Source organism: Athene noctua, chromosome 2 (genome assembly GCF_965140245.1).
Source record: "Athene noctua chromosome 2, bAthNoc1.hap1.1, whole genome shotgun sequence".
Lineage (NCBI taxonomy): Eukaryota > Metazoa > Chordata > Aves > Strigiformes > Strigidae > Athene > Athene noctua.
Window position 1 is genome coordinate 41,346,619 of NC_134038.1, and position 17,731 is coordinate 41,364,349.

Below are 17,731 nucleotides of genomic sequence, written 5' to 3' on the forward strand. Positions count from 1 at the left end.
AAGATTAAAAAGAAAATAAAACAGTTGGGGAATTAAACATGTCTTAACTGCCTTAAAAATTCTGTGTCATGTGTGCAATCATAACTGGAAAATAACCAAGCAGAAGGAAATGTGAGGGGAGACTGAGGCAAAGGGGAAGGCTGAGTTGCCCTGGGGCAGAGCTACCCCTATACTTCCCAGTTGTCTGTAGCACAGAGGGTTTTCCCACACTGAGTAGAGATGCTATCCCTGCCTGCCCCGTGCCCTGCCTTCCCTCGGCTGCCGGAGAACTGGAGACAGAAATTGTGAAGGCCGACAGCTTGTGCCTGTGATGGGTAACAGCATCTCCAGAAAACACCACAGGCACCTGACTTCTCCTTTCCTCTTTCACTGAACCTTTTCTCCAATCAGCTGTGATTTTTATACAAGTGGTATGTGGTTTTGCTACAAAGAAATGTGCCCGGATGCACTAGGTTTGGGAAACTATATGGACAGTTTTTAATACTGGGGAAGACCTACCATGAAACATACTGTTTCAGGTTTGCTTGAAGGGATGAACAAAAGGAAAGAGAGGTAAAAAGACAAAAAAATCATGAACAGCTTGCTGCTACTAACCATACTCATTACTAGAGCCAGCCATTTTTGAATAGGTCAGAAATAATACCTTGCATTCTATTAGAGATGTGAAGCAAGCTTTTCCCTGGGTCTGAAAATGGCAGATGGTTGTGCCAGGTTTTTAGATGTGGACATTACAACATTTTTACATCCATCCTCTGCCACGTCCCTGTGCTTACGCTCTATATCTCTGTGTATTCATTTCCCTATTCAGTGGGATTTGCATAAATATGTTTTAAAGATAAAAGTTTTGCATCTATATTATAATATCTAAATCTATGACCTACAAAATCTGTGACTCTGAAAAGATTTTAAAGAGTTCTTTAAATGTTCACTTCACTACTTAGATTCTAATATACAACAACATTGAAATTGTGACATAATTCAGAATATAACTTTGATAGACGATATACAACTATTTCACATTGTTATCTTGTAAGTATTCTCACAAACGGTGTTTGCTAATCTGTGTGAAAAGGGTACAATAAAATCTGTCTACCTCTTCATGAGCAAAGACAAAGCTACCACACACCCTGTGAAACCGGTGTCATATTTGACTCCTCTCTTCTCTTTTCACCCATGCATATATACTTTAATAGTGAAGAGAACGAGTGCTATATCAGACACAAAAGAGATTATTTCTTCGGGATGTTGAATGCATGTAACAAATACTAGTGGTTCTCTTATTTCCAGACTGAAAAGCCAATGTCTGTATTAAAGTGATAGATTGCGGACAGCATAATATGCTACAACAAAGCCATGATTGTTTGTATAACATTTCTAATACCTTTACTTTCTTTATCATGACTGTTGCTAAAATCGTTGAGTACTGGAAGCTTCTCCATTCTGTCTTGCCTGTGACATAGTCTGTTGTACTTCAGGCTTAATAATCACCTGTGTATACGACTAGTCATGCAGAAAAGTCTTTTCTTAGTTACTCTTGACTCAGGCATCATAGCCAAGCATCACATAACACATCATGTCCAGGTCATTATGTCCAAATAACACAAGTAAGAGCTTTTACTCGAGATGTAGGGATGTTTAAGTCATGAATCTGGTCTTTGCAACAGCTTTTTCAATACAAACCAGAAGATACCTGCCTGGCACTGTGTTATCTACATAACTTGACATGTCCGCATTTCTTTCTTTCTTGTTCCTTCATCCCATCTTTGACTTTTTGCTTTCTCATGTCTTATTCTTCAGTCTGTTTTCTAATTACCGTCAAAGTAGCCTTTTCAATTTACATTTGAAAAGCACTACAGGTTTATCTCAAAAAAGATAAACTTGGCAAATCTTTGGCTAAAAATTTTTTGGCATGATTAAAAATGGACACATTTTCACTTCTCCATTTTGTTATGGTTCTATGAGCCCAGAGAGATTTTGGCTTTTTGTTTCATTTTCCCCATCTTGTTTCAGTGTTTCTATTTCAATTTTTGACTTTAATATTTTATTCTGAAGTTGTTTTTTTGGTGTTGTGGGGTTGTGGTTGTTGTTGTTGTTGTTGTTTTGTTTTTCCCTGTTTCATTCCAGCATTGTAGCTTTAGTTTCTAATTTTATTTTGACTTAGTGCTGGGATATTTCTACTACTGTCTCATGCTGCCATATTTTTATTTACTTTTTATTTAGATGAATATGCATCATTTAAAATTGCTTCAGTGTAGCCACTTGAAGTCATACTTGAAGTCAGTCTGTTCTCATGAGGAAGAACTTATTAATTTGTTTGAAGATGTGCCTGGCTGCAGCCCCAAAGCAAGAGCAAAGACCATGTTTGGTGGAAACAATATAGGAAGTGAAAGCACTTAGAGAGATTCTCTCGGCATAGTAGACAGGTATTGTTTTTCCGTTACTCCACTGCAATGCTGGACTGATAGTTTGTACTGTTTACGAGACAGAAGTTATGTATTTCATTCACTTTTCCATTGCAAAACTTGTCCTTTCCCTTCTGCACTGGAAAAGGTGCAATAAAGCAGTGAAGTAGCAGTACCCTCCCAAAGACCTTTTTTTATCTTGATGTCATTTCCAGTGGCAGTGTCAATAACTTGCTTTTCCAGCCACAGCTTGGGTTACAACAGTGATCCTGAGAACCAGCAGTATGAGGCTGGGCAGCAGCAACCTTATTTTTGTGGACTGGCCCACAGGTTAGCTCTAGTGGAAACTGGTTAGGTAGAAATACTCTGGTAGGAAGTTTTCAGGGCAAAATCTGGGAAATGAAGGTACAGTAGACCCAGCAAATTAAGAGGAGATATGTGGTACAGCTGGCTGGGTGCAGCAGATATTATAATTTCAAAGAGGAGGAAAAGAAATAGAAAAGAGGTGAGTGATACTCAGTCAACAGAAATTTGCGTCTTTAAACCATCATAGCAGCAAACTGTGGTCTAGGCTATTAAACCATTTAACTGTACTTTGGTATGCTTATTTCTGTTAGCCTGAGAGCTTGTACTGGAAAAAATGTCATGATCTTTATCTCCAAGAAACATGTTTTTTAACAGGAAATTTACTGAGGAACCAGGTAGTGCTCCCATGGTGTATTTAACTTTGCCACCACCACTGCAGTTTTTCATTGCTGGGGATGCTGGGAACAAATGTGTATCATACATGAGCTCCCTAAATGAAGTTAGTGAAGGTTTGTGATCTGTTATCTAGGGATAACTAGTATGCTAAACATATGAAAGACAGTTCCAGAGCAAACACTAAAAAATTAGCTCAGGAGAAAACCAAAAACACACTGAGTTTGTTCAAAAAGGGACTGCACCAATTTCCTCAGAATTCAAGCTAAGCCAAAATAATTTAGTAGAACCTTTTCAGAACAAGAAAAAATATTGCTGCAAACATCCTACAGACACCTGGGAGTGAAGGCCAGTGAAGACAAAGTGATTCTGGTGCCAAGCCTGCTTCCCATGTGATGCTCCTTCTTCAGATGCTCTGTCACTGTAGTCTGAGGCGGTGAAGTCTGGACTCCCCCATTTTGCTAGAAAGAGGGATCAGATCTCTGCAATACCATTGGAAGAACAGTATAACATGACCTGAATAGCTGGGGCAGTAAAAGGGTACTGTGGAACCACAGCATCCGTGTAAGGTACGATAGCATCACAGCAGTCCCTCCTGTTAATGATGCCATTTAACCCAACCTTCCTGACACGGTGCTGCTGTTATACCCTTTCCAGTATTGGAGATAGCTCACTCAGTACTAGATTTTGGATCCTGGCACTGTGCAGGATTGCAGTGTTAAGTAGGATCTCAAAGTATTAGAAAGAACATTAGATGATGGAAAACTAATAAGAGGTGGGGTAGGACACAGTGGCAGCCCAAAACTTTAGCAGCTCTCTCCAACATGATTTGTGCTTTGTTACCCAAGACCAAGGATCACTAGTCCTATTCGCCCTCCCCCTTAGATACACAGCAGTCACTGAAAGAAGAGCTGTTCTGTTTCTGCTGCATCTGGGTGCCCTGTGAACCACTGCAAAAGGCTTGCACATAGCAGAATGATGCCTGATGCCTTTTCCATATTCACCCGCCTTCTTCCCTACTGTTCTGTGCCTCTTCATCTCAGCTCTAAGGGATCTTACTCTATATGGTTGTGTGAAAAAGATAAATTCCTGCACTCTCCTCACTCTTACTCCTGTACTTCAGTGAAATGGTAAGGCAAAATGGCTACCTGTCATCTTCTGACTTCTGAACTCAAAATAAACCTGTAGAAATTAAATTCTTAATTTTCCACTAGAAGTGTCTTAACTACATTTTAATGTTGATAATTCAAGATGTTTGAATTAATCAATCATTTCAATATATAAAAAACAGTTAGGAGGGGGAAAACTTGGTTTAATAAAGAAATCCAAAATTCTGATTCTTCATCTTTTTCATATTACAGTAATATCACCTTTGTGAGGTGAATGCTTAATTTTCATCCTTTGTAGCATATTTTTTCCAAGCATTCTGGAATCATTCATTTATCAAATGTAATACAGTTATTGCATTTCACATTTTAAAATCAGCACCTTAAGAACTTAATTTGCAAGCTCTTTTGCACTTTACAATTTAGTCATATAAGTAGTATACTTGAAATCAACAATACTAACCTTGTCAGTGTGTTTGAGATGAATCACAATATCAGGCCTGACAATTTTATCTTAAATATGCCTTAAATGTATACCTTTCATGGTATAAGACTGTCTGAATTAGCCTACAAGCTCCTCAGGGCAGGACACATGTCTTTGTCTACATTTGCAGAGTGTGAACAGACAGTTGGTTCCCAATAAATAATACAATACAATTACCTAACTATAGGATGCAGAAATTTGCAAGGAAATGAAATTTCAGGTTGCCTGTAGAGAAATGCTTAGAAAACACATTTCAAGAAATGAATGGTGGAGGACAACAGAAACAGTTGTTTTACTTTACAAAATCTTGAGGTTGGAGGTTCAAGGATGGGAATTGATTCCATTTAGTTAGTATGGCATTAAAATGAATTGTGAAGATTTCTAGGGATTAATAGTAAAGAAATTGAAATCTTCCTCTTTTTTTTTTTTTTTTTAATAAAACAAGATAAAAACTTTTCAGGTTTGTACCATTCCCTTTTGATAGAGATAAAGATTCTGCTTTACTGGCTGTCTGTAATCAAGATGATGTGACCTTCATTGGATTAGTATCTCCCTCTTTTCCTAACTAATCTTCTCTAATAACAAAGGAAGATATTTTGGGGTATAAAAAAAGCACTCTGGGGGATTGGAACTGGTCATAAGAAAGAGTGAAATCATAATGGCAATATATATATATAGGTGTTAAACACAAATTCATAATCACGGCATATGAAAGGATTTTTTTCCAGTGATACGGTTTTCACTTTATTATTTCTTTGCTAAACAAACTGAAATACACTGCTGTAAAATTTACACAGAAACCTGCCAAAAAAACCCATACACCAGAGCCAGCTCATAGGTATTTGAAGAATAGCTCTCCAAATCAGCTGCCTGCCCATCATGTCCCAGGAAAGGATTCATCCTGAGAGAAAATAGCAGATTTTGGGTGCTACTGTCTTTAAGCATTTCTGCTGAGCATTTCCAACCAATTCTTTCTGGAAATGAAAAGATGCCCTCTTAGTAAAAGTAGAAAGCAGCCTATTTACCCCAGAAGTTCTGCTTTCTCACACAGTTTCACTCACTTTTTGACTTTACAGAGCTCTCTGTTTAAAACTTGTCACTATTTTTATCTTTTTAACCATATTCCCTAGAAATCTTCGGCTCAGGGATTTTTGCTTTTCTGCCGTAAACACCAGTGTAGGATGTCATGGGTCTGGAATTAAGTTAGATTTCTGTTTTATTTTATCTTGTCTATTTTTCTAGTTATAAAGGTTTGCTATCTTTCCCATCTCACATCAGAGACATTAAGGGTTTGGCTTAGATGAATTTCATCCATCTGACTATCATCTGTGTTTCTCTTCTGACAGTAAAACCAACAGTTTCTTCTGATAAGGTCAGAATTAGACAGCTTCTACACATCTGCTTTGCTACCAACTTTCAAAGAGGGCTAGGAACCAAAGAGTGTCCTGCAGAACTGGGACAAAAGGAAGATAGGAAATCCCAGTCATCATGTAAAAAGGGGAAAGGGTTATCATAATTACTGCTAACCAAAGGTTGTTTGAACCATGCCAGCTACCAGCATAGATATTCAACAAAACTAACCAGTGTGAAATCAATGCAAGATGACAGGCTAATTTGTACTAAACATCAATACATCCATGACTTCCCAGTCAGCTTTGGCCAGTGCAGAAACTTACTCTCAAAGCACTGGAGAACCTGCCTTTTCTTAGAGACAAGGAGAAAATGGATTTCTGCAAGGAAGCGGGTGAGTCAACTCAGCATTTCAATAGATTTATTCATAGATTCATAGCGTGTGAGGCCAGAAGGGACGATTAGATAGTCTAGTCTGACCTCTTGTAAATCATAGGTCATTAAGTTTCATTCAGCTTTCCCTTTATCAAGCCCAAGATTTCTGTGCTTTGCTAAAATACCTTTCTTGCTGAAGTATGAGGTGTTTATTTGAGGACATGCAGAGACAGAAAACCCTCCATTTGTCCTGAGGTTTGGTTCTAACAATTTATGATGTTCTTTAAGAAGCATTTGTGCTCTATTTTTAATTGGGATTTTACTTGCCTTATGCTTTGAGATGTTTTGTTCCTGTTATGCCTTTCTCTGTTAGTTTAAATTACCTATTAGTATCTACTATTTTCTTTCCAGTACTAGGATCTGTGATCAAGATCTTTGAACTCTCTCTTTATTAAAGTGAATGTCAGATTCTTTAAACATGTCACTGTGAGGTATATTTTCAGGACCTGTAATATTTTTGTGTTCCAATTTTCCCTCTCTAATTTCTGTCATTTTCTGAAGTGTGGAATTAAGGATTAATTTCCTATTAACCTCACCAGAACTGTACACCAGGATCTCACCTGACTTAATTTATTTTCCTATTATTTATCCCTGAATCATAAGCAGCCCTTTCTTCCATCATGCCACCGACAAACTCATATGCAACCACATATCCACTATATTTTCACAGCTTTTCAGTATATATATATATATATATATATATGTCCTAGAGTTCTTCATCTTCCTTGTCTCTGAATGTATAACTTTGCACTTAGCTGTATTAAAACCACAATTTTTTGGAAAAAGATCTCCCTCATCCAGTATGACTGTGAGCCCAAGCTCCACCTACACAACAGGTTCTAAGAGCAAAAGCAAAATGATGGTGGTTATAAATAAAGTTACAGAAGATCATGTCAACTGCTGCATGTAATAAATATAATATTATCAGTATAGTGACAAAACAAAATGTATTACAGAATTCATAAATTATACTCTTATGGAAACACAAACAGCTGGATTGGGTTTGCATGGCAAGATTTTGGGGGGGGGGGGGGGGGCTACAGGGGTGGCTTCTGTGAGAAACTGCTATAAACTTCTCCCATGTCCTATAGAGCCAACGGAATCTGGCTCCAAGATGGACTCACCACTGGCCAAGGCTGAGCTCATCAGTGATGGTGGTAGCACTTCTGTGATAATATATTTAAGAAGGGGGGGGGGGGGAAACTGCTGTACAACAGCATCCAGAAAAGAAGACTGAGAATATGTGAGAGAAACAACTCTGCAGACACCAAGGTCAGTGAAGAAGGAGGGGGAGGAGGTGTTCCAGGAGCAGAGGAATCTGGTGAAGACCATGGTGAGCAGGCTGTTCCCCTGCAGCCCATGGAGGTTAGTGGTGGAGCAGATCTCCATCTGCAGCCCAGGGAGGACCCCACACTGGAGCAGGTGGGTGCCTGAAGGAGGCTGTGACCCCATGGGAAGCCTGTGCTAGAGCAAGCTCCTGGCAGGACCTGTGCACCTGTGGAGAGAGGAGCCCACGCTGGAGCAGGTTTTATGGTAGGACTCATGACCCTGTGGGGGACCCACGCTGGAGCAGTTTGTTCCTGCAGGACTGCACCCAATGGAAGGGACCGATGCTGGAACAGTTTGTGAAGAACTAGAGTCTGTGGGAAAGACCCATGATGGAGAAGTTCATGGAGAACTGTCTTCTGTGGAAGGGACCCCATACTGGAGCAGGGGAAGTGAGTGAGGAAGAAGGAGCGGCAGAAACAACGGGTGATGAACTGATCACAACCCCACTCCCCATCCCCTATGCCACTACAGGGAGGAGGTAGAGAAAAGCAGAAGTCAAGATGAGCCCTGGAAGAAGGGAGAGGTAGGGGGAACATGTTTTAAGATTTTTTAACTTCTCATTACCCTGTACTGATTTGATTGATAATAAATTAAATTAAATTAATTTTCTCAAGTCAAGTCTGTTTTACCTGTGATGGTAACTGGTGAGTGATCTCTCCCTGTCCTTATCTTGACCCACAAGCCTTTCATTATATTTTCTATCCCCTATGCAGCTGAGGAGGGGAGTGATATAATGTCTTGATGGCACTTGGCATTCAGCCAAGCTCAACCCACTTCACAACCTCATACCAGAACAAATAGAAAAGCAGCATCTAAATGGACCTGGAAAAAGATGCAGAATACTGGGGGCTTGGCTGAAGTTCATCCAGTCCATCAAGTGTTGGTTTCCTCTTCATGAAAGTTCAAGCCTCAAAAGATGTCAGCCATATGTCATACCATGATATGCAGCTGGGATGTGCCTGGGATACACTGTAGAACCCAGGAGCCTGAAAATGGTCAGATCCTTAATTTTGGACATTTATAATGCTTTTCAAATTGTTATGCTAGCCATGCATGCCTTTCCATGTCTGTGATTGCTTCTTCCATAAGTACTTCTTTAATTAACATTTCACAGTTACTCACCAAGGTTAAATCCGTATGATATGGATAGACCGATTTCCTGGCCAACTTTATTTCTAGCTCTGCTCATTGGTTTGAGAAATATCCAGCTCAGATCATATTTATATCATCTTTGAATCAACATTCTCTCTGGTATGCACAAGGCAGCTAATTTTACGTACTGAGTCATTTCAGGATTACTGTCCTGCACTTAGATAATGCTAAGAATTGGTAGAAGTGATAGAAAAGAAAGTCAGTCCTGAGACAGTTAGACAGCTTAAAAGAAAGGAAGAATTTCAGGAACACAATGAATAGCAATTCAGTTTAATGAAATTTTAGATGCAGTATTTTAAACTTCTTATTCAAATATCCCACATGAGGGACAGAATTCTCCACCTTCCACTTGACAAATCACTAAGGTGTCACTTCCTGGATTTTCTTGTTCTTTTACTCATCTCTTGACAATGTGATTTATCTCATGCTTTCTTCCTCATGAGAGTCTCTGTTGTTATCTGCTCCACCTTTTCCTTTACAGACATTCTCTTCATTCAGTTTCTCCTATTTTTCTCTTGCAATTAAGCAACTTGCTTTCCTACTTCTGAAATATTGCACTTGATGATTTGTTTTTACGGTCATACTTACAAATGCCTAAGGATAAAGAATAATATGATATTTCTCTATTGCAGGGAAATGATAATTCTTGCAAGACTGTAAGCAGATTCTACAACGTATTTGATTTTCACCACCTTTTTACTCCTAAAAGTCTTATTTTTAGTATTACATTTTTTAGTTTTATGTTTTTAGCATTCTTTTATTTCCTTTTTATGTCAAGTCAGAAATTGAGAAACTTGAGTGCTTTATGAAAATCAGAAGATTTTAAAACCTTCATTGAACATTTTCTTGAGTGAAAATACCCAGTGTTTCTCTGTGTCCTAAGCAGTCAAAACAAATAATCTGGCTGAACTCTCAAAATCTGAAATAAAGGAAGTTTTGAACATTTTCTTACAAGTGTGCCTTGATGCATGGGACCTCAGAGGTTTCTGAGGTGCTAAAACAAAGAATTATGTTCCAAAGACAGTGATGACTGAGGAAAGAAGCATGTCTGTAAAACTAATGTCAACCGGGAGGCCTGTCTAAAGACAACTGAGCCAAAGAAAAAGAGTTACAGCAGCTACCCCATCTTTCACTGTGTGAGGTTTCTTCTGCCCTGTATCATCTTCCATTCCAGCTGCTTGATAGTATGGCTATTGGAGTCAGCACTGATTTTGGCACTGTCCTCATGTGGAATGATTACTGAGGAGAGACCACTCCTGCTAACAAACCGTGGCATTTGTGTTTGTGGTCTCAATTCACGCAGGCTTTTTTCACTCTGAAAAGTGTAGTGGTTATGCTCCGCTCTCCTCAGCAGTGGGCTTTACTAAGAGCTCAGCCATTGGAGATCATGACAGCTGCTGTCTTGGAGATAAGCTGGATAGTTTGTCAGGTATGGCAAGATGTTGGTTGTTTCTGTGGATTTTCAGGTGTATTAACACCATAGTAATGACACTGTTCTAAATGTGTTTAGAGCTCAGGATAAGGTCTTGAAAGGAGACTGAAATCAACTGTATCATACATAGGTCAGGGGGGCCTAAACATGCGACAAGATACTGGAAAAAAGTGAGCTTTAAATAATGCAAAAGCCACTAGAATTCATTGTTGTGTTGAGTGAAGTGGAAGAAAAGGTGTTAAATCTTGTCTTGGTACCTTTATTCCCAGCTTGTCTGCTGCTAAAGTTTACCCAGTGAGATGACTTTCTTAGAGCCCTTTGTATATTGTAATAAACTGTTTCTGCCTTTATCTGACTGCTGGAGCTCAGACAGGAATGAGACTGCCCAATAAATGCATTAGACTTTGAATGTGCTGTCAACCTTCACTCCATTCTGAAGAGAAATTTCATGATATTTTTTTTTTTTGTTTCATTATAGCTATTGCATGTGGGATCAACCAGGTTTTGTATTTTCCCCAGCAATCACTCTAGGACTATTGGATTGTTTTGCTTTCCTGTTGTTAGAAACAGCAGCCATAATGTCTGTCTTTGTGTTACTATTTTGGTGTATTCATTTTTTCTGTATCTTTAAATGTACCATCCATCTAACCCAATTACCTTTTAATTCAGGAAATTCAACTGCAGCTCAAAAAGAGAAAAATTAGCATCACACAATCAGAAGAGTATGCCTTTTTATTAAAACCCCCCCAAAACTGGCCTATATAAAATGTAATCAATTATACTACTAAAAATCAAAATAACTACCTTGGAATTTTAAAGGAGCTTATAATTCTGCATAAAAATTATTTAAAGTAATTCTAATAAATATTTTGCCAGTGTGGGTAGGTATAACTCTGCTTGTCAGCACATCTGTATTTTTCTCTCATCTAATAAACTAGCTAGGACAGTGCAGCAAAGGAACATTATAATATTAACAATGTTGCTGGAAAGCTCTGTGCTTTAGAATGAATTAACTTTCACTGCACTGCAGAACATACAAAGTGAAATTGGCTCAGCTCGGAATAGCAAGTTTAACCCCTTAGAAGCTGCTAAGCTCTACTTATGTCTTGATGACGGTTTTTGAGCAGCCCTGGCACAGGAATCATGGAGGTAGCTGATGTATTTGGCAAATTTAGAAAAGCAACTGCCTAGGAAAAAAATCTGAGAAAACATTTTTTTTTTTTTATGCAACAAAAAAAATGGTGCAACTTTGCATTCCAGGGAATGTGCCAAGAGACAGTAGTCAGGTTCCAGAAATACCAGGGGGTTAATGTTGTGGGAGTAGAACTGAGACATGTATCTTTTTATCTGACTGTTCATTCACAATGACAGAGAGAACAATCCTCTTCTGCAGTTGCACCCAGGTTTTGATTTTCCTCCTCTTAAAAATTTATCAGCAAAATGACTGAAGAATGATTCAGTGAAAATCTGAGAGCTGGTCAGCACTTGGCCCCTTCTGCACTGATTCATGTAGAAAGGTTCATTGGAAAGCTTTCATCATCCCCCTGATTCCACAGGATCTTCTCTGGCATTTTTTCTTTCAGAGATGAGAATACTGTGTGGGGCAGCTGCTTTTGTGATACAGCCAAGAAAGCATGAATTGGGACCACTTAGTGTCTTTTGTGCAGTTCATAAACCAGATGATAATCTTTTATTACTACCATACCAGACTACAGTCAGTTTAGAGATCTAAAAGAAAAACATATCAGAATTTTGGGGTTTTTTTGGTTGTTGTGGTTTTGGTTTTATTTTAATTAAAAAAAAATAAAATTGAGACTATCTTTTCACTTAATCAAAATAAGATTTATTAGAAGTATTATTTTTCTGCCTGTATCATTGAAGGGATTTACTGGGGCTTTAGGGGATTAGAAAGGCCAAGGGTTTATCAATTTACATGATATCTGTTTTACGCATTTCCCAGTGAAAAATTGTCAGATCCCCAGACTGAGATGCCTCAGATGGGTTAATTTCCTTCTTCATACTTTGCACTACTAATTTTCTCCACTTTTAAACAATGCCATTAGAAATCTGGAGAGGGTGATATGTTTAATACTGCTGAGTTGCTGCTCATCCTTGAGGTTTGCTATAATGTGTTTTTGCCATTTTCAAATCTGTTGCTTTTGTATTTTCAAATTCTCATAGCAGAATAAATATATTCTAATGTGATGCATTTTACTAGGTCTATTCACTCAAGAAAATTAAAACAGCCAAATGTATATAGGAGAAGGAAAAATAGAAATTCACTTGGTAATGTGAGTTGCAAAGAAACTGTAGTGCATTGAGTACTGAAGAGTGAAAAGAGGCAAATGCAGTCCAACCTTAATCCATTTCTGCTAAAACTTCCAGCTGGACACTTCTTACTGTATTTTTCCATAGTCAGTTTGCAGCCTTACCATACTTACCAAAAGTCAAAATTTTAATGTTCCATTGGTTTTACACCTCCAGAATTTCTCACACATCCAAACAGAACTATCTCTCTGCTCTGATTTCCTACCATGAGACCAATTAAAGGACTACTAATCCTGCTATGCCTTTCAAAAAATCTCTTGATTCCCTCTTTGCTGAATATTTCTAGCTCATCTTTTAATCTTAAACACCTATTTTGCTGAAAAGATTCCTTGGAGAACTTATCTGATGAATCTGATTACTAGTTTAGAGATCTATTGTCCATTACTTACACAGATCCACTTGCGACTCTACTTTCTTACTTGTCATAAATAAATGTCCCACTCTGAAACTAGTAAAGCTGTTTACTGGATCAGCTCCACTTATCAGTAGATATGTTCTGCTTTTAACAGCTTGTGAAATGTATCTATCATATACAAGTATATGTGCATATACATACACATACAAGCCACAGAATGTGCAAGAGACCCTAATATATGAAAACACAAATGTATAAAAATTGTTTAAAATTACTAGATTCCACATCTCACACATGTCATTGGGTGCATAAAAGTCTATTTTACTCAGTTTTATTTGGAAAATAGAAATCATTGTTCCTTTCCCTCTTCCCTTCCCTTCCCTTCCCTTCCCTTCCCTTCCCTTCCCTTCCCTTCCCTTCCCTTCCCTTCCCTTCCCTTCCCTTCCCTTCCTTTCCCTTCCCTTTTAATTTACTTTTCTTGTCTTTATGTCAGGTGAAAATGGATTTTCTCTGAAAGTAGTACAAATTCTCCTTTATGCTTATATCAACATGTCCTCAAGAAAAGTCCCTTACTTATTTCAGTCATGTAGAACAAAATGTTGGTAATTTATACTGTACTTAGAGTGTGTTAGGTGCTGTAGATGTCTTCCCAGAAGAGATTAAACACAAGTGAAGTTCTGAAGAAAATAGTGAGAAGCTATATTTTCTCAGGGAAATGCTGAGGTGGAAGAATGATCTATCTTCATGCCTTCTGGAACAGTCTTAAACAGAACTGTTGCTAATGTCATAGCTGAAAACTGACGTAAGAATTATTTCAACACTGTACCTTATCTTTATTGTAGCATTACCACAGAAAGACCCTAATATAGTCAAATTTTAGAAAGAGTGGTTGAAAATACTTGTGTCTCCAGTAACTATGTTATCACTATGGTTGCAACAACAAATATTCACTATTGGAATGAAGTTCATAAGAATAAAATAATTAGGAGGAATGGAAAAGCTTAAAGCTTGCATTAGGATGGGAGCTGAACAATTTAAGGAATGATGAAGCAGACAGGATCAGCTCTGATCTTCTTGAGCGGTGGCCGTGTGATCCAGGTCCTGTCTCTGTGAGGGTATGTACATAGACTTCAGCATATGTTCTTATGATGCAGCAATACATTTTACATGATTAAGTTTGGTTTTGAGGCATAATCTCTGTAACTCAGAAGGAGCTACAGATATGTGTGCAATTGGAATTCAGCTCATTACTACATTTTTGCTAATGACCCTGGAGACCATGTTGTCCTCTAGTCATATACAAATAAGATGATTATACACAATGATATAATAGTTAATACTAATTGATCTATTTTTTTATCACATAATCTCAGTAGCCTCAGCTTTGTAATATCTGCTTATGTGCTTTTTTTTTTTTTTTTTTTTTTTTTCCCCTGAAACCCTCTCATTACTTTACAATGCAAAATTGTGACATAAGAAAAGCAAGCCTACTTTATTTGTAGGCAAATTCTTATTCTTAATAATGAATTAATTGCTAAAGTAATTGTAGATTTTAACCTGTCTTGGGTGTTTTCATCTTTCTTCTCCTTTTCTTATCCCATTCTCAGCTTCTCATCTTAACCCTTTATAAATTCAGTTCAGGAAACTCAAGGGTGCCAGTGAACAATAGACTTGAATCAGTCATAGCGTCATTATTGCATTTGCCAAAGATTACAACAGCTGCTCTAAACACATACTACCCTCAAAAAGTAACACCCATCAATGAATACACCAGAGTGCAGTCAATTAGATGACAGATGAGAGGATTATTTCGTTTTTTACCAGATACCTGTCAGTAGCTGCTATCTCTGATAGTCAGTGACTTTCTGATATATATGTTCCATCTCAGAAATATTTCTTATGCTGATATTCCAATGAATCTTTATTTGCTTTTAGTATTTACACACTGTTGGTGATTGTCTGGGCATGCAATTATCAGTCACTAGCATTTGTGTCTCTTCAAGACACAAAAATCAAGTGTTCTTTTTTTAAGACTGATTTTTGAGGGGAGTCAAGATATTTCCCTTGTGGAAATAGAAAAATACTAATAGAAGCAAATCTTCATTTCAGCTGATCTATTTCAGCCTTAGACAACAGCTATTGCGAAATCCATGTCTGTTGAGATGGACTTTTGTATTGTAATTCCTGTATACATTACAAATTTCATATTCTTATCCTTTTTGGTATCATTCATGTCTGGTCAGGGTAGACCTTGTTGCACAATTATTTTTCTTAGTGTTCAGATGGGCTCTGTGGATCATGCTGTTCTCTAAAAGTACCTAACAATTGTACAATACACACAGATTATTTTTATAGATAGAATTGCATTTAAGTATTCCTATTAACTCTTGAAGCTGCCTGCTTTTGTTTTGCTTTATTTGTGGGGTTTTTTTAACCACCGATCTAAAAGTATTTTTCCTTTTATCGTATTTACTAGTTGGCCATTTTGAACTCTTCCAAAAAAAATAACAGTCAGGATATGAAAACAAATATAAACAAAATTCCAACCTCAAGAAAATATGTCATTTGCAAGGAAATTCATGGAAATCACTAGGTTAATTGGTCACCTACCTAGAGTGCATCTAAATAGAGATTCAAAGCTTCTAAAAAGAAATCTGCATACTAATGTTAATTTTGCGGTATGTCATGTTTCTTTTCTTAAATGTGTGCAAGAGTTTAGAGAGAAGAAAGACTGGGAATAATGCCAAAGGGATGTGACCACTTGAAGAACAATAAACTTCTTAGTTTGACTCCTTGCCCTAAGGATTCATTGGTGTCTGAGGGCTCCTTCTTTGTAGGTTTGATGGCAATCTGCATTTTCATGAACTGTTAGACACGATTGCCAAAGGTAATGATATTATGGCAATGAAATTATGACAAAAAGATGACAAAAAGATTTGATTCTGTGTTAGAAACCTTCATATGCATTGTCAGAAAATGTGAAGAATTCGAAACTATAGGCAATAAGAACAGACATAAAATTTCTAACCTAAAAATCGCAACAGTGTGACATTATTTATTTTGCATTACTACAGAAAGTCTCAGCAAAATAAACTGGAATGAGTGAACAGGATGTTATCAGGTAGGAGTTTTGAATTGTAAGACTTTTCTCTAGCTCATAGAGCCACTCTGTAAATACCTTCTTTTAAAATGGCTACCTGAGATACTCAGAGCTTAGAACACCTCCTCCCAGTTATGTATATCAAAGCAAATAATAAGCAGAGCTCTTGCTGTGCCACTTTTTCCATTATGCTTGTCAATGAAGAAGCAGAATAGAATTCTCAAGATGTGAGAAAAATGGAACATATTTAGTTAGAGGGATCTTGGATTCACTTATAAGATATATATTTTCTTTGAAAATGTTAAATTGTTTGAGAGACAGGAACTGAGAATAACAGCTTTTATTTTCTAAACACCAATTACATATGAGTGAAAAATATGTATCTGTGTAACTCAAAGAATAGGCTTAATTTTTTGAAGGATCACACAGATAAGCACTTCAAGGAAAGGTACAGATGGTTGCATGTACATCCTGAAAACTCATGGATGTTATAACAAAGGCCAAATCCTTTGACAGAAGTATCTGCTTGTTCCTGTACATATACATCTATCTTTATGTTGGTTTAGAATTCTGCAGACATAAAAGACTCAGTTGCACATAAGGGTAGAAACAGAGGCCTCCGATGAAGGGCACTGCAGTGTTTGTATAGTAAAATAAAAACCGTGTTCTCTTAAACTGAATAAAATCTTTTAAAAGACACATAAATATTCCTTTTGTATTTTGAGAAAATATTTTTAATACAGGTCTGATATTCAGCAACATGTACTGGCTGGTGTGGCTGTGTTTTGTTATGGTTTCTTGGTTCCCAATTCTTCTGGCAGAAAACCTGTGCCTGATTTCTGAACTTAGCTATGCTGCCAGATATTCCTGCCTAGCTTGTTAAATCAGCTTCTGAATAACAGCTGATTTCACATTTTAAGCATCAATATGTAACCACGTAGCTGAAATCAGAATCAAGTGTCTTCAATCAAAAATGTGAAAAATAAGAAAAAGCAGTCGTCCCCCACCCTCTAACTTTCTGGCTGCCTGCCATTTTGTAAAGATATTTCAGTCTCTGCAGCTCAGTCCTTTTTTATTCTAATGCCTCCTTGTGCAAATGCTTCTCATGTGTCTTTCTCTTTGCTGCAGGCATAGTGCACCTGTTTGAAAGGAACACTTTTTTTTTTTTTTTTTTTTTTTTTTTTGCCATTTCCCAACTGCTAGCCCTTTTGGCAGGAATCTGTCTCCAACAGCTGAGAAAGCAGAAAAGCTAAAGCGCTTTAGCTACTTAGAAGAGCTACCTTCAACTCTGTGAAGAGCCATGTGATGCTACTGGAACTTGCTTTCCTTGGATTCTCGCTCTGAGGCTGAAATTTCCATAGTAGTGGAGCTTCCCAGTTGTGTAATGAGAGGGTTATGTTTCTGAGGGACACTCTGTCAAGGGCATGGGTAACTTTTTTCTGGCCTGCTGCTTAGCTCTTCAATTTTGTCGGCATTCCTTATAAAAATATGAATCCATTCCATATTGCAGAAATTGATACACCCATTTCTCTTTTACAGAGCTCTGACCTATATGGCAT